The sequence below is a fragment of the Alosa sapidissima genome, chromosome 2, assembly GCF_018492685.1.
Source record: "Alosa sapidissima isolate fAloSap1 chromosome 2, fAloSap1.pri, whole genome shotgun sequence".
In the NCBI taxonomy this organism is placed as follows: domain Eukaryota; kingdom Metazoa; phylum Chordata; class Actinopteri; order Clupeiformes; family Clupeidae; genus Alosa; species Alosa sapidissima.
Window position 1 is genome coordinate 36,970,138 of NC_055958.1, and position 12,704 is coordinate 36,982,841.

The 12,704-nt window shown below is 56.7% G+C and overlaps 7 non-coding genes and 1 pseudogene across 7 annotated transcripts; all 8 read right to left on the bottom strand.

Annotated features, from left to right (window-relative positions):
* Nucleotides 1-1,134: 1,134 nt before the first annotated feature.
* LOC121704277 lies at nucleotides 1,135-1,248 on the bottom strand. The gene has a single exon (XR_006030369.1). It is a non-coding gene; the product is annotated as a U5 spliceosomal RNA (small nuclear RNA).
* Nucleotides 1,249-1,620: 372 nt separating this feature from the next.
* On the bottom strand, nucleotides 1,621-1,812 carry LOC121704278. The gene has a single exon (XR_006030370.1). It is a non-coding gene; the product is annotated as a U2 spliceosomal RNA (small nuclear RNA).
* A 125-nt stretch (nucleotides 1,813-1,937) lies between these two features.
* Nucleotides 1,938-2,051, bottom strand: LOC121704269. Its single transcript, XR_006030361.1, has one exon. It is a non-coding gene; the product is annotated as a U5 spliceosomal RNA (small nuclear RNA).
* Nucleotides 2,052-2,423: 372 nt separating this feature from the next.
* Nucleotides 2,424-2,626, bottom strand: LOC121704241 (annotated as a pseudogene).
* A 1,768-nt stretch (nucleotides 2,627-4,394) lies between these two features.
* On the bottom strand, nucleotides 4,395-4,508 carry LOC121704279. Its single transcript, XR_006030371.1, has one exon. It is a non-coding gene; the product is annotated as a U5 spliceosomal RNA (small nuclear RNA).
* A 372-nt stretch (nucleotides 4,509-4,880) lies between these two features.
* Nucleotides 4,881-5,073, bottom strand: LOC121704236. Its single transcript, XR_006030349.1, has one exon. It is a non-coding gene; the product is annotated as a U2 spliceosomal RNA (small nuclear RNA).
* Nucleotides 5,074-6,850: 1,777 nt separating this feature from the next.
* Nucleotides 6,851-6,964, bottom strand: LOC121704280. Its single transcript, XR_006030372.1, has one exon. It is a non-coding gene; the product is annotated as a U5 spliceosomal RNA (small nuclear RNA).
* A 372-nt stretch (nucleotides 6,965-7,336) lies between these two features.
* Nucleotides 7,337-7,527, bottom strand: LOC121704249. Its single transcript, XR_006030354.1, has one exon. It is a non-coding gene; the product is annotated as a U2 spliceosomal RNA (small nuclear RNA).
* Between the last annotated feature and the right edge of the window lie 5,177 nt (nucleotides 7,528-12,704).

Genomic DNA, 12,704 nt, shown 5'->3' on the forward strand with positions numbered 1-12,704 from the left:
AGGGGAGCCCTCCCTAGCATGTGGGGCTGCAGTTCTATTAAAAGGTCGTGTCGGTCGTGTTTATCATTAAAACCATACACATTAAGAACATTAAAATCCCTGTCTAAAACAGTCAAGTGGGTTAAAAGGGCCCGCCCGGGTCTCACCACTGTGCTGCCCTTCACCGAGATGTGTGGATTCTTGATCAAGATGGCGACCCCGTCCGCTCTGTTAAAATTGGACCCGCTCCATATGGAGGGTCCCGGGGTCCACATCTGTTCCCACTTGCTGTAGTTCTTTAAAAAAGGCAAGGAGCACTCTTGCAGCAGAAATATATCTGCATTCAGAGTGCTCAACAGGGATAAAATGCTCTGAGCTCTCACTAGAGTCTTCACACTTCTTACATTGATTGTTGAGATTGTGAGACTCATGAGCAGTATGATAAAAATAAACACGACAGAGTTAAGACACTACAGAGACATGTTTTTAAAACAAGTGGAGATCAACCAGGGTTGATCTCCTGTGACACCTGCTCCTCCTTTATGACCATTGAATTTGGTTCAGAAGGGTCACTGGTGTCTCCAGCGTCGGGCTCGGCAGAGAAAAACTCTTGCGTTGCCCTTGGCGTGGATGCTCTGAGCGCCATCCGCATAAAAGACACTTCACGTCCACCGGGCCACAGTCGATTCAGATACTTAAGACAATAAATTAACTAAAAAACTATGCTAAAAGGCTAGGCTAAAACAAGCTAAAAACCACACAATAAAAAGGAGCTAAACAGCGCTTACCTGGGCCTGCTGTTTTAAAAGGAACTCCAAAGGAAGAGGCAGCTGCTTGGACCTGTTAAAAGAGACAAAAAACACAAAACAGTACAAAAAACAAAACGAAAAAACAGTAATTTTTGAGACAGAAAAAACACACAAAACCAATATAACTCCCGGATGAGAGTGTCCAAACCACCACAAGGTAAGGACCGCCTTCCTCTCACCGCGAGTCGACCGCTGTCTTAGCCAAAAGGCCGAGAAGCGATACCCCACAACTGTACGGGGTCCGGCGCCCCCTCTGGCGAGGGCCCCGCCACTCAGAGGGTTCCTTGGGGGCGGGACAAGCAAAAGCGGACCCTCACACGACGCTTGACTTTTGACAGAAAGGTGCAGCTCCGCCGAAGCAGAGCTTCCAAAAATACCGTAAACTCGGGGCTGTTCCCCTCCACGGAAATCTTTAGTAAAAGGCGAAAGATTTGTGCGAGATGAAGAGAAACCCGAGCGATTGCTGCCACAGGGCACGCTGGACGGAGGTCAAGAACGGCGGTAGTCGTGGACGCGAGGGTGACTCCAAGGTGCTGCCGCAGCCAAGGCGTGGCTTGCCTTGCCACTCGGTCTCTCCACCTCCCACACACACATGCTCCAGTCACAACACAGTGTCATCCAGCTATTTATTGCATTTAAAAAAAAAAAAAAAAAAAAAAAAAAAAGAGAAAAAGGGCGGGAAAACCCAAAAGGGCCCGAAAAGGGAGGTGGCACGGTTGGGCAAAAGACCTGGCAAGGACTCACGTGTCTGCTGGCTGTCAATCAAGGAGGGTTCCAAAGTCCCAGAGGTTGGTTCCGCTGGCTGGCTGGGTTCTTTTCTTCCACAATCAAAGGGATGTGCACCGTTCCTGGAGTCACTGCAATACCGGGTCGATGCGTGGAGCGGACGGAGCAAGCCCCTCTTCCGTCTCCCTGTTCCAAAAATCAGATTAATATATTAGTCCTCGGGTAGAGGACGTATCAGATATTAAACTGATAAGAACAGATACTACACTTGATCTTAGCCAAAAGGCCGAGAAGCGATACCCCACAACTGTACGGGGTCCGGCGCCCCCTCTGGCGAGGGCCCCGCCACTCAGAGGGTTCCTTGGGGGCGGGACAAGCAAAAGCGGACCCTCACACGACGCTTGACTTTTGACAGAAAGGTGCAGCTCCGCCGAAGCAGAGCTTCCAAAAATACCGTAAACTCGGGGCTGTTCCCCTCCACGGAAATCTTTAGTAAAAGGCGAAAGATTTGTGCGAGATGAAGAGAAACCCGAGCTATTGCTGCCACAGGGCACGCTGGACGGAGGTCAAGAACGGCGGTAGTCGTGGACGCGAGGGTGACTCCAAGGTGCTGCCGCAGCCAAGGCGTGGCTTGCCTTGCCACTCGGTCTCTCCACCTCCCACACACACATGCTCCAGTCACAACACAGTGTCATCCAGCTATTTATTGCATTTAAAAAAAAAAAAAAAAAAAAAAAAAAAAGAGAAAAAGGGCGGGAAAACCCAAAAGGGCCCGAAAAGGGAGGTGGCACGGTTGGGCAAAAGACCTGGCAAGGACTCACGTGTCTGCTGGCTGTCAATCAAGGAGGGTTCCAAAGTCCCAGAGGTTGGTTCCGCTGGCTGGCTGGGTTCTTTTCTTCCACAATCAAAGGGATGTGCACCGTTCCTGGAGTCACTGCAATACCGGGTCGATGCGTGGAGCGGACGGAGCAAGCCCCTCTTCCGTCTCCCTGTTCCAAAAATCAGATTAATATATTAGTCCTCGGGTAGAGGACGTATCAGATATTAAACTGATAAGAACAGATTTTTTTTTTTTTTTTTTTTTTTTTTTTATTGAACATAAACAGAGCGAAGCAGCCTTGAAAATACAACACACAGGAGATACACACAGGATACACACAACACACAAAAGATACAGAAGGAAGTTTAAGTTAAGCTAAGCTAGAGGCTGCTGCCATAAACAATCACACATAACATCACAACATCACAACGACCCAGGCACACAGGCCCGGCCAAACACAGTGAATGACATACAAACATTTACCAAAAACCTTACCCACCCACAACACACTGTTTAATCCACCCAATACATCAAACCAGCACACCCACAAACACAGAGACACAGATACACAACCCCATCACTCAAACCACATCAACCCAAACCCATCGTCCGCTTCACGCTCTCCACGTCCCAACCCCCCACCTGAGCAGTAGGGGGCGGCCTCTCCCCCCTCCCTAGCCCCTGTGCAGTTCCACCTCCGACCACCGGGGGCGGAGCCCCCACCGGTACAACCACAGTCGCCTCCACCTTCTGCCGGCTCACAGGACCCGCCGTTGCCCTCCCATCCACTAGAGGGCGCTTCACTGCCCCCGCCGCCGCCGACGCTTCCACCATCTCCTGCTCCTGCGAAGCAGAAGCATCCGCCCAACTGGACTCCACCATCTTCCCCACAGCCACGACCTCTGACCCAGCCGCACCTTTGACCTTCAGGCGGCCATCTTGCCCGCCATGCGGCTTAGCGGTAGCCGTAGCCGCAGAGCAGCCAACCTGGCTACCCTGCGGCCCAGCCACCACACCACCAGCAGACACAGCAGGCACCGGCACCAACACTCCACTCCCCGTCCCCGTCTTCTCCACCTCCGGCACCGTCTTTGCAGGCCTCTGCTTCCCCTCACCCGACACCGCGGGAGCCCCCTTACCAAGAGCAGGAGCCCCCGCAGCGCCAGTCACCACCCCAGCATAACTACGCCGTTTAGCACACCCAGCAAACAAATGATCAGTCCCCCCACACAAAACACACTCCTTCAACTCAGTACAATCTTTCACCACATGCCCCACAGCCCCACAGCGCAAACATGACTTCACATTACATTCCCCACGTAAATGCCCCACACCCCCACACCCCCAGCACTCACTTGGCAAGTCCGGTATGAACACTCTCCCCCGGTCAGGTCCCAGAGCAAACGCGTAGGGAGGCCGCACCACACGACCCCCAGACGAACGAAAGCCCGCAACGAAGCTCCACTTTCCCGTCCAAAATCCATTAGTGTCCAAAATCCGCTGCCCATCCGACAGGTCCACGCAGTACCGTTCCAAAAAGCTCCAGACATCCTCCAACAGCACGTGGGGGTTAAAGACCTGCACGATGACTGTGTTGGTCGCGCCCCACTTCGCCGCACACATCCCCTCCGCCGCCACGATTTTCCCAGACGGAATCGTCCACCGCCGATACCCCTCGGTCATCCCCGCCATCGTCCGGAAGGTCAAATCAAAACAGGTCCCATCCACCGCTCCCTGCAGGCACAGCACCTCCTTGTCCGTCATCCGAAGCCGCTCCTTGACAATCTGTGCTCCGAATACCTCCCGAGTCACCATCTCCCTTTTCTCCACCGGCACCAGGAACCGAATTCCATACTTCGGGATCCCCGTCCACGTTTCAATGGCCACCATCGCTATCTCTGCTACTTGATCTTAGCCAAAAGGCCGAGAAGCGATACCCCACAACTGTACGGGGTCCGGCGCCCCCTCTGGCGAGGGCCCCGCCACTCAGAGGGTTCCTTGGGGGCGGGACAAGCAAAAGCGGACCCTCACACGACGCTTGACTTTTGACAGAAAGGTGCAGCTCCGCCGAAGCAGAGCTTCCAAAAATACCGTAAACTCGGGGCTGTTCCCCTCCACGGAAATCTTTAGTAAAAGGCGAAAGATTTGTGCGAGATGAAGAGAAACCCGAGCGATTGCTGCCACAGGGCACGCTGGACGGAGGTCAAGAACGGCGGTAGTCGTGGACGCGAGGGTGACTCCAAGGTGCTGCCGCAGCCAAGGCGTGGCTTGCCTTGCCACTCGGTCTCTCCACCTCCCACACACACATGCTCCAGTCACAACACAGTGTCATCCAGCTATTTATTGCATTTAAAAAAAAAAAAAAAAAAAAAAAAAAAAGAGAAAAAGGGCGGGAAAACCCAAAAGGGCCCGAAAAGGGAGGTGGCACGGTTGGGCAAAAGACCTGGCAAGGACTCACGTGTCTGCTGGCTGTCAATCAAGGAGGGTTCCAAAGTCCCAGAGGTTGGTTCCGCTGGCTGGCTGGGTTCTTTTCTTCCACAATCAAAGGGATGTGCACCGTTCCTGGAGTCACTGCAATACCGGGTCGATGCGTGGAGCGGACGGAGCAAGCCCCTCTTCCGTCTCCCTGTTCCAAAAATCAGATTAATATATTAGTCCTCGGGTAGAGGACGTATCAGATATTAAACTGATAAGAACAGATTTTTTTTTTTTTTTTTTTTATTGAATATAAACAGTGCGAAGCAGCCTTGAAAATACAACACACAGGAGATACACACAGGATACACACAACACACAAAAGATACAGAAGGAAGTTTAAGTTTAAGCTAAGCTAGAGGCTGCTGCCATAAACAATAACACATAACATAACATAACAACGACCCAGGCACACAGGCCCGGCCAAACACAGTGAATGACGTACACACATATACGAAAAACCTTACCCACCCACAACACACTGTTTAATCCACCCAATACATCAAACCAGCACACCCACAAACACAGAAACACAGATACACAACCCCATCACACAAAACACATCAACCCAAACCCATCGTCCGCTTTACGCTCTCCACGTCCCATCCCCCCACCTGAACAGTAGGGGGCGGCCTCTCCCCCCTCCCTAGCCCCTGTGCAGTTCCACCTCCGACCACCGGGGGCGGAGCCCCCACCGGTACAACCACAGTCGTCTCCACCTTCTGCCGGCTCACAGGACCTGCCGTTGCCCTCCCATCCACTAGAGGGCGCTTCACTGCCCCCGCCGCCGCCGACACTTCCACCATCTCCTGCTCCTGCGAAGCAGAAGCATCCGCCCAGCTGGACTCCACCGTCTTCCCCACAGCCACGCCCTCCACGACCTCCAACCCAGCCACACCTTTGACCTTAGGACGGCCATCTTGGGTGCCATGCGGCTTAGCGGTAGCCGTAGCAGCCGAGCAGCCAACCTGGCTACCCTGCGGCCCAGCCACCACACCACCAGCCGACACAGCAGGCACCGGCACCAACACTCCACTCCCAGTCCCCGTCTTCTCCACCACCGGCACCGTCTTTGCAGGCCTCTGCTTCCCCTCACCCGACACCGCGGGAGCCCCCGTACCAAGAGCAGGAGCCCCCGCAGCGCCAGTCACCACCCCAGCATAGCTACGCCGTTTAGCACACCCAGCAAACAAATGATCAGTGCCCCCACATAAAACACACTCCTTCAACTTAACACAATCTTTCACCACGTGTCCCACAGCCCCACAGCGCAAACATGATTTCACAGTGCATTCCCCCCGCAAATGCCCCACACCCCCACACCCCCAGCACTCACTTGGCAAGTCCGGTAAGAATACTCTCCCACGGTCAGGTCCCAGAGCAAACGCGTAGGGAGGCCGCAACACACGACCCCCAGACGAACGAAAGCCCGCAATAAAACTCCACTTCCCTGTCCAAAATCCATTGGAGTCCAAAATCCGCTGCCCATCCGATAGATCGATGCAGTACCGCTCCAAGAAACTCCAGACGTCCTCCACCAGCACGTGGGGGTTATAGACCTGCACCACGACAGTGTTGGTCGCACCCCACTTCGCTGCACACATCCCCTCCGCCACCTCGGTTCTCCCAGTCGGACTCGTCCACCTCCGATACCCCTCGGTCATCCCCGCCATCGTCCGGAAGGTCAGGTCGAAGCAGGTCCCATCCACCGCTCCCTGCAGGCACAGCACCTCCTTATCCGTCATCCGCAGCAGCTCCTTGACGACCTTCGCTCCAAACACCTCCCGAGTCATCATAGCCCTCTTCTCCACTGGCACCAGAAACCGTATTCCAAACTTTGGAATCCCCGTCCATGTCTCGATTGCCACCATCGCTGTCTCCGATTCTTGATCTTAGCCAAAAGGCCGAGAAGCGATACCCCACAACTGTACGGGGTCCGGCGCCCCCTCTGGCGAGGGCCCCGCCACTCAGAGGGTTCCTTGGGGGCGGGACAAGCAAAAGCGGACCCTCACACGACGCTTGACTTTTGACAGAAAGGTGCAGCTCCGCCGAAGCAGAGCTTCCAAAAATACCGTAAACTCGGGGCTGTTCCCCTCCACGGAAATCTTTAGTAAAAGGCGAAAGATTTGTGCGAGATGAAGAGAAACCCGAGCGATTGCTGCCACAGGGCACGCTGGACGGAGGTCAAGAACGGCGGTAGTCGTGGACGCGAGGGTGACTCCAAGGTGCTGCCGCAGCCAAGGCGTGGCTTGCCTTGCCACTCGGTCTCTCCACCTCCCACACACACATGCTCCAGTCACAACACAGTGTCATCCAGCTATTTATTGCATTTAAAAAAAAAAAAAAAAAAAAAAAAAAAAGAGAAAAAGGGCGGGAAAACCCAAAAGGGCCCGAAAAGGGAGGTGGCACGGTTGGGCAAAAGACCTGGCAAGGACTCACGTGTCTGCTGGCTGTCAATCAAGGAGGGTTCCAAAGTCCCAGAGGTTGGTTCCGCTGGCTGGCTGGGTTCTTTTCTTCCACAATCAAAGGGATGTGCACCGTTCCTGGAGTCACTGCAATACCGGGTCGATGCGTGGAGCGGACGGAGCAAGCCCCTCTTCCGTCTCCCTGTTCCAAAAATCAGATTAATATATTAGTCCTCGGGTAGAGGACGTATCAGATATTAAACTGATAAGAACAGATTTTTTTTTTTTTTTGTACGACTTTATTAACACCAATCACCAAATCATAACATCATACACAGAGTCATCAAAATTACGCTACCCACCACCAGTACACCACTCTTTATTTAAACCAAACCCTTCAGATCCCTCCCACCATTAACCCACCCCCACCCTCGGCAGTCCCCCCCACATTCCCCTCGCCTTGTCCCTCCCATAAACCCCCTCATACTCCTCAATACACCTCCTCACCCTCCCCAAAAACCAAACAAAAACCACCCGTGGAGCCAGTGCCGGGGTCCTCTTCCTCACACACCCCTGCCTCCAGTCCCACAGAGCCAACTTCACCAAAGAAACCAAAACCCAAAAAGCAACCCTCCTCCCCACCCGCAACCCCCCCAAGCCCCGCCCCCGTAGCACCAAATCTGCTGAAAGTGGCAGACCCGCCCACCCACCCCACCAGTTCTGTACCATGGCCCAGGTGTCCCTCGCTCCCCGACACGACCACAAAGCGTGGTCCAGAGTCTCTTCCCTCCCACACCCCACAGGGCACAGGGGAGTGCGGCTAATCCCATGCCTATGCAGCCGCTCCCTCACCGGCAGGCGGTTCAGAGCCGCCTGCCAGTTCAGATCCCTACCCTCCCCACACAAAACAGGAGGCTGGATGCCCCCCCAGTCAATCCCCCTGACCATGGGTTCCCCAGTCCCACCCTCCTCCCACCTCCTATCCATTACCCCCGTATACAGGCGCCGGTGGTCCAGCACGGCCTCCCCCTCCCAACACCACCCATTCCCCCTCAGAAAATCTGCCACCCTGTCATAGTGCCCAGGCCTGACCAGGGACCAGGGAGACGTACTGGACAAAGGTCTCAGCCGCCTCATTTCGAACCCCAGCCAGAACCTTGCGAAAACCGCAGCCTTGTGGGCAAAAACCCCCATCACTAGCCTGGCGAGGAACGCCACGTGTATCGCCATTACGCGCACCGCGACACACGGGACCCCCCTCCCCCCCTCAGAAACCCCCCTAAACATTTGCTCCCTTGCCACCCTCTCCATCCCACCACCCCAAATGAAAGAAAAAACATCCCGCTCTAACCTCCTACCACACAAAAACGGCAAAGGGAACACATAAGCCAGATAATTTAACTGGGGCAGCAGGTCCGCCTTTACCGCCATGACCCTCCCCGACAGGGAGAGGTACCTCGACCTCCACAGGCCCAAGCGTCTCCCCACCCTCCCCCTCCGGTCATCCCAGTTAAAACCCCCACAATCCCCCCGCTTAAAATGCAACCCCAGGATCTTCAGGCCATCTGGAGTAACTCCAAACCCACCCAATGGCTCCACCCTCCCTGCCCATTTCCCAAAAAACATGACCGAGGATTTCCCCCTGTTCACCTTGGCCCCCGAAGCTCTGCCGAACTCCTCCAAGAGGACGTTCACCCGATCAAAGCTGTGCTCTGTGGTCAAGAAAAGGGACACATCATCCGCGTAGGCGGAGACCTTAGCCTCCGCCCCCCCACCCCCCGGTAGATGTACCCCTGCCACCCGTGAGTCCTGCCTCAAGGCAGCCAGCAATGGCTCCAGGACCAGGACGTAGAGGAGAGGAGACAGAGGACAACCCTGCCTCACTCCCCCTACCTGAGGGACAGCCCTGGAATAAACCCCATTCACCCCCACCTTGCTCACCGCCCCCCTATAAAGCAACCCGAGCCAAGCTAAAAACCCCCCCCCAAACCCCATCCTCCCCAACACCTTAAACAGAAACTTATGGCTAACCCTGTCGAAAGCCTTTTCTTGGTCCAGGCTTAGCACCCCCAGTGGCAATCCCCTCTGCTCTGCCCAACAAGTAATGTCCCTGATTAAAACCAAATTCAACCCACTACACCGCCCCCTCACCCCACACGTCTGGTCTTCCCCCACTACGGACGCCATCACCGGCCCCAGCCGCATTGCCAGGGCCTTGGCCAAGACTTTATAGTCGACGGCCAGTAGAGTGATTGGCCTCCAGTTGCTCAGTGCTCTGGCGTCCCCCTTCTTAAACAAGAGCGTGATGAGCCCTGTTGACATAGATCCCAATAAAAACCCCGCCCCCCGCCGCTCCTCGAGCACCTCGACCAACTCACCCCCCAACACATCCCAAAATTCCCTAAAAAACTCAACAGTCAACCCGTCCTGTCCGGGGGACTTACCCCCACTCATGGACTGGAGGGCCCTCCCCAGCTCCCCAAGCTCCAGAGGTCGATCCAGCTCCGCCCGCTGCTCCTCACTCAGCCTACCCTCCAGTTTATCCAAAAACCCCCCCACTACCCCCTCCTCCCCACACCTCTCAGTAAAGAGGCCCTCGTAGTACCGAGCTGCCACCTCGGCCATGTCCTCCCCTCTCGTCGCCACCCCGCCCTCCCACTCCAGCGCCGCCATATGCCTCCTCACCTGGCGCTCCCTCACCGTCCTAAAAAAGAACTTGGAGGGCCTCTCATCCTCCCATGCCCGCACTCGAGCTTGCACGCCCAAACGGCGCGCCCGCTCCTCAAAATAGTCCCTCAACTTCAGCTTCACTGCCTCCATGTCCCCAACATCCCCACCCGCCACCCACAGTTCCTCCAACTCCCTGTTCCACAGCTTCACCTGCCTCTTCCTCTCCACGTTGGCACTGGCCACCCAACCCCTGCAAAACCCCACCGTCCTCTCCTTCCAACCCTCCCACCAGTCAGCCCTCGAGGAGAAGCGGCACTTCATCGCCAACCACCCTCTGAGGGCCACCCGATACGCCTCACAAAACCCCGCCTCCCTCAGGAGCCGATTCGGGAAGCGCCACCTGGGTCTCTCCCGCCTCAACCCCTCCACGAGAACAGCAGCAGTAACCATGCAGTGGTCAGAGCACCACACTGGGGACACCCTGAACCACCGCAGGCTCACCCCCCGTGGAAAGAAAAGGTAGTCCAACCTCGACCCCGCCCCCCTGGAGTTACTCCATGTTTCCCCTGCCCCCCCCCCTCCCACAGCCAAAAAGGCGTCAACCAACAACATATCCCTACACAACCCCTTCAATTCCCCAGCCCCCACTCCCCGTCGCACATCCACGTTAAAATCCCCCCCTAACACCACCACCCTGTCACATGTCAGCAGCGGAGTGAGCCCAGTGAAGAACCCCGCCTGCCGCCCCCTCCCACTAGGAGCATAGACGTTCACCAGCCTTAAATCAAGGCCCCGAAACGTGCAGTCCACACACAAAACCCTCCCCGGCTCACTACAGACCACTGTTTCCACCACAAAATCCCAAGACCCAAACAAAACCCCCACCCCATCAGAATGAGCATTTCCCACCCCCCACACAGAAGGCCCCCTGCCCCATCCCCTTGAAAACACACCCGCATCCCCCCTGTCCCGCAGGTGGCATTCCTGCAAAAATAAACAGTCGAACCCCAGCCCCTCCAAGGAGGCATAAAACACAGCCCGCTTTCCCTTGTCCCGGAGCCCCCTTACATTAAGGGAGGCAAAAGTCATTTCCAGCCCCATCTACAAGGACCGCCCCTCCCCACCCTTGCCAAGACCACCCCGTCACCCCCTCCCCTATAAGGCAGCCCTGCAACAGAAAAACAACCCTCCACCACCCTCCTCAGCACCGAAACCCCCCCCCCACACCCCCCCTCCCACCCCCCCCCCCCATACAATACACAGGAAAAAACCCACATCCCAAAGAGCACATCAAAACCACAGTCCCCATCACAGTCCAGACACTTCCCCATCCCACCCAACCAAGTCCAGCACAACAAAGAACAAGCCATCAGCTACTCACAGTCAAGAAGGGCCGACGTCCCTCCCGCCATCAGACACCGGTCCCAGCTGAGGCCGGTCGCGCGTAGAAACGGCCCTCCTAAGGAGTCCCGACAACGGGCTCTGGCTCCCCTCCTCCGTCTCCCGCTCCTCACCACCACTGGAAACGACCTCCGGGCTCCCAGGAGACGACCGGCCATCCTCAGACGAGGAGTACAGCTCGGGCGACGAGCCGCCCCCCCCCGCCAGCCTTCAGCTTGTCCACGCTCACCTCCAGCGCCGAGAAAGGGGAAAGTGCCTGCTCCATGACCGGCACGTCCCCCCGCCGCTGCCCAGACGAACTGGCCCGCTCCGCCGAAGCCGCCGCCGGATGCTGCTGCAGCTCCGCCGGGACCACCTTCACCTTTGACGCACCTCCTGTCCCTTCTCCCGCGGCCGCCTGCCTCTTCGCCCCCCGCGGGCCGTCCCCCATCTGCACGTCCTCAAGCTGCAAGGAGTCCGCGAAGACCCTCTCGGCATCCGGATCCTCGCTCCACCGGCCAGACTCCCCACCACCAGGTGGCGCCACCTCCAAAGACGACTCCTCCACCTCCAGGCCCAACTCCCGAGGAAGACGTGAGCCGCCATCTTGGCCATGCGGTCCCCCGCATGTAGCCTTAGCTGCTACCTCCTCCCGGCGCAAAATGCCGTCAGCTCCATCCACCTCACTCCCCCCGGAATCCGGCAGCGGCACACGGTCAGCAAAGGACAGCTGCATCACCACCTCCGTGTCCAGCGACGCCGGTGCCCCGCGCAGGTCCTCCACAGGCCCCACACCGCCGTCAGCATCGACCTGCCCGTCCCCCACAGACGGCCTCCGCTCCTCCAGGCGCTCCTCAGCCACCACCTCTCGAAACACAGCCTCCTGCCGCCCAGCCACCGCCGCAAACGACTTCCTCCCTTCTGGACACTGCCGAAACAGATGATCCCCACCTCCGCAGATCGAGCAGGACTTCGGCATTGGGCAAACCCTCGCCTCATGGGCCTTGCTCCCGCACCTCCTGCAGCCGGGACCCGTACACTCTGCCTTCATGTGGCCCCGTCCCCCACACCGCCTGCAGTACACCGGCTGCCCCCGGTACGATAGAAAACCCCGGTTCGGCCCCAGGGAGAAAGACCCCGGCGGGTGCAGGAGTCCGTCCTCACCGTCTGGGTCTTCCTTAAATTTCACGAAGAACTGGCGCCTCCCGTTCCACACACCAAATCGGTTCAGGCATTTCAAACCCCCGCGGACCTCTGAACAATACCGCCTTAAAAAAGCCTCCACCACCTCCACTTCCACCCACGGGTTGTACATTAGCACGTACAACGCCGTGCTAGCATGTCCAAACAAAGGAGTGATAGAAATGCCCCTCACCTCCTCCCGCGACCGCTCCAGCTGAAAATGCCGAAAGAACTCCAGACAGTCCGCCTGCTCGAAAA